Below are 3,688 nucleotides of genomic sequence, written 5' to 3'. Positions count from 1 at the left end.
TTTGTGCCTTCTTGTTAAATTTATCCATAGGTATTTTACTCTTTTTATGCAGTTATAACTGCATACCTATGGATAAATTTAACCAAGGAGATGAAAGATCTGTACATTGAAAACTATCAGACATTGATGAAAGAAACTGAAGAAGGCACAAATGGGAAGATCTTTGCCATTCAGCCTCAGTGCAGGGAATGGCCCAGTGTCTAATCTCAAAAACCTGCCCCCTCTCTCTTTGCCCATACGCCATATCCCATGAATTACTAAGGCATTCTGCTAGTTGTTATCTATTATATTTATTAATTTTCATTGTTCTAGAAGTTTAGCTGGGCACATAGCCACCCAACTTTAAATTTCTGTTAGTAAGTCCTGGTCGATGCATGGATGTGAACAGAAGTGATGTATGTCACTTCCAGGTCTTGCCCTTCAAGCAGCTAGGCATCATTCTATTCTCCTGACACCTTTCCCTCTCCCTGCTGGCTGGAGAACCGTGAAAACTGTAGTAACTGCAGTGGACTACAAGTGGGAGCCAGTATGGGCCACCCATCTACCTCCAGATGGTTAGAGAGAAATAAACTTCAGTCATGTAGAAGCTCCTGGTTTTGTTGTTTTCTTTTGTACTACAGGTTGCCCTATATCCTTAGTTAATATGCTCACCAAATCTTTAGACTCTTCCTTGTATCTCTCTGCATATATCCCTACTGGTACTATATTTATATTCTGGTTACTATCCTCTCTCACACATTACTTCAACTTAGTGTCTCTGCCTTGAAATTCTGTAAAATGCAGGCAGAGGATCTTTTTGAAATACAAATTTTGATTATTGCACACAAATGCTTAAACCTTTCAAATACTCCCTGTGAACTTTTAGGTGAAATCTAAACTCTGAAACGACTTACCTTGGCTTTCATATTCTAATGTTCTCTTGCACCGCACCCTTTGTACTCCATGTGTCAGCCATGCAGCAGCTTCCAGCTTCCCATCCACCGCATGTGCTTAGCTCTAGGGTTTTCCATATATTTCCTGTTCATGGAGACCTCCTCTTCATCTAGCTAATTTTCACTCCTTCAGGTTTAACTAAAGAGATTTCTTTCTCTAGAAAGCCATCTCTGACAACCAAAGACAGAAAATCTTATGTACTGAATTCCACATACTTACACGTTTACAGCACTTACAGGAATTCTATTACAATTATTTATTGGACTGTATCCCCTAACTACTTAGTATGACTTGGGGGGACAATTAGTCTGTAAGAAGTAGGATACTGGCTGGCAACAAATAGTATTGAATGTGAGTAGGAAATAGACCTGACCACTTATTTTTTACATCTCAGTGTAAAACGATGTAACCAAAGACATCTTTTTTAAAGATACTATTTACTTTGAGAGTGCATGAGCAGGGGTGAGGCACAGAGGCAGAGGGAGAGAGAGAATCCCAAGCTGATTGCACACACAGCGTGGAAACCTGAGGGACTTATCTCAGGACCCTGAGATCATGACCTGAGCCAAAATCAAGAATCTCATGCTTAACCAACTGAGCCACCCAGGTGCCCCTCTCCAAAGACATTTTTAAATGAATACTAATGATCCCATCACTATAACATCAGTACTTTTTTCAAATTTGTGTATTTTTTTTTAAGATTTTATTTGAGAGAGAGCAGATGAGAGGGGGTAGGGTCAGAGGGAGAAGCAGACTCCCCACTGAGCAGGGAGCCCGATGTGGGACTCCATCCTGGGACTCCAGGATTATGACCTGAGCTGAAGGCAGTCCCTTAACCAACACAGGTACCCACAAATTTGTGTATTTCTTTGAATAAAAAAATACTTTGTTGTTCACACTGAATTAGGATTGAATTATGATTAGTGGCCCTGACTGGGCTCTGTTTGCTGTCATCTTCATAGATGTGAGTTTTGAATTTAGTAATTTACCAATACCAGTTCTGCTCTATCAATCGTCTCCAAGTACTCCTTGATACCCAAGTTGTTTATTCTTGCCCCCATTACTTCATTTTGATGTTGTAATGGCTGAAATAGGCTATTAAAAAAGATCCACAGTTGTCATAGACATTAACTATGTACCAGTCTAGCAAGTGAGGAAAATCGTATTAGTTACAGAATTTTCCTTTACATCTTCATTGAGGCAAAATGGTAACATCTCAGTGGGTCTGACTTCTGAATGAAAAGGTGTAAGAGGGGGAGGGGCCGGAGAAGAGTGTAAGGACAGTCCCTTTTGCAGTCTTATGAGATCACTTCTCTAGGAGAGACACTATAAAGTGATCTGAACTCCCACATCCTTAAGGAATTAGATGGATTCCAAACTCCTCCCGTCATTTCCAGAATAAAATCCGCCTGGCTCAGCCTCTAGTGGTTTGAGCTCACTGTAGGCAGTCCCAAGAGCTGCAAGAAGTTCCGGTAAGTGCGTCTACAATTCGTAGCTTCACCCTATCAACAAAAACAAGAAATCAAGCCTAAACCTCTGCTTGCCCTGGAAGCGCCTCTAGTGTGAGAGGGCAGGGCAGGCTGGAAGGTGCGAACGGTCAGCCTACCACAGCAATAGTACTCAACTCCATCCCTAAGGGCCTCTCAAGCCAAGGTAGCCTTAAGGTTTTATCCCGGCCGGAAGGCACCGCCCCCGTGGGGTCTGGGCGGGACAGGAAAACCGGAAGTGGAACGTCGCGGAGCTTGCGTGGTGGTCTGCGGCTGCGTCCGTCCTCCTGCGCAAGCGCGATGGGGTTCAGCTGGCTGGGTCGGTTTACCACCCCTATCTTCGTGTCCACTCTGCGGTCCTGGAATTGACAAGGTTTCCCAGAAAAACCGGGTAACCGTTCTGACTTTTGGGCTTCTCTTCTCTTGCACTTGTTATTGGAAGTGTACCGAGACCTCTAGTCCCCAGTGCCATAAAAGCCGTTGCCATATGGTGTCTGAAGACCTAATGGTTTGCGGCCGGCTGGGCCTCTCCACTTGGTGTGTTCGGGCCAATCGCGAACCTTTTTGAGCCACGATTTTTCTTGACTATAGCGTGCGCTTACTAGGACCTTTCTTGAAGTGACTGTGAAATTAAAATGACATTAAACTGTTAAGATTTCGCAGAGTGTGCTGTGAAAATTAATATTTTATTATGTGGTATGCACTATTTTAGAGTTCATTAGGGGGACTTTAAGACTCTTGTTAATTCAACCTCTATAATTTACAGCTAAGGGTACTTAAACTCAGAGAAGTCAAATGATTGTCCCAATACCATGCCATCGATAAAAGTCAGACCCTAGGTTAAACTTAGTCCTTCAGATCTTTAAGCCACAGTGCTTTTCACTGTTCACCAGGAACTTTTTCAAAAAAAATGTTACAGTTAGACTTCATTTGACAATTAACGGTAATGTTTAGTGAAAGACACCTGTACAAGTGACTCAGAGCGGTCCGTATTATAAGTTCTAGAACCTGCGAAGATGAACAAAAACACGCTAGTGTTACTTTACCTTTTGGAGTGGATCGCATAAGCCTAATACAATACTCAATAGGTATTAAGATCTAATTAATTTGGTAGGCATTTCTGGCAGATTTGCCTGACTCTTGATAGTTGGCCTGATGACAGTCTGCATTACTCCTGGTTCACACTGACCCAATGATTAATTTGACATTAGGTGGAAATATACCTTCTTTTCATAGTAACTGATGTGAGCTCAGGCAACCTAGCTCTT

Source organism: Halichoerus grypus, chromosome 11 (assembly GCF_964656455.1).
Source record: "Halichoerus grypus chromosome 11, mHalGry1.hap1.1, whole genome shotgun sequence".
Lineage (NCBI taxonomy): Eukaryota > Metazoa > Chordata > Mammalia > Carnivora > Phocidae > Halichoerus > Halichoerus grypus.
This window is presented reverse-complemented; position numbering follows the sequence as displayed.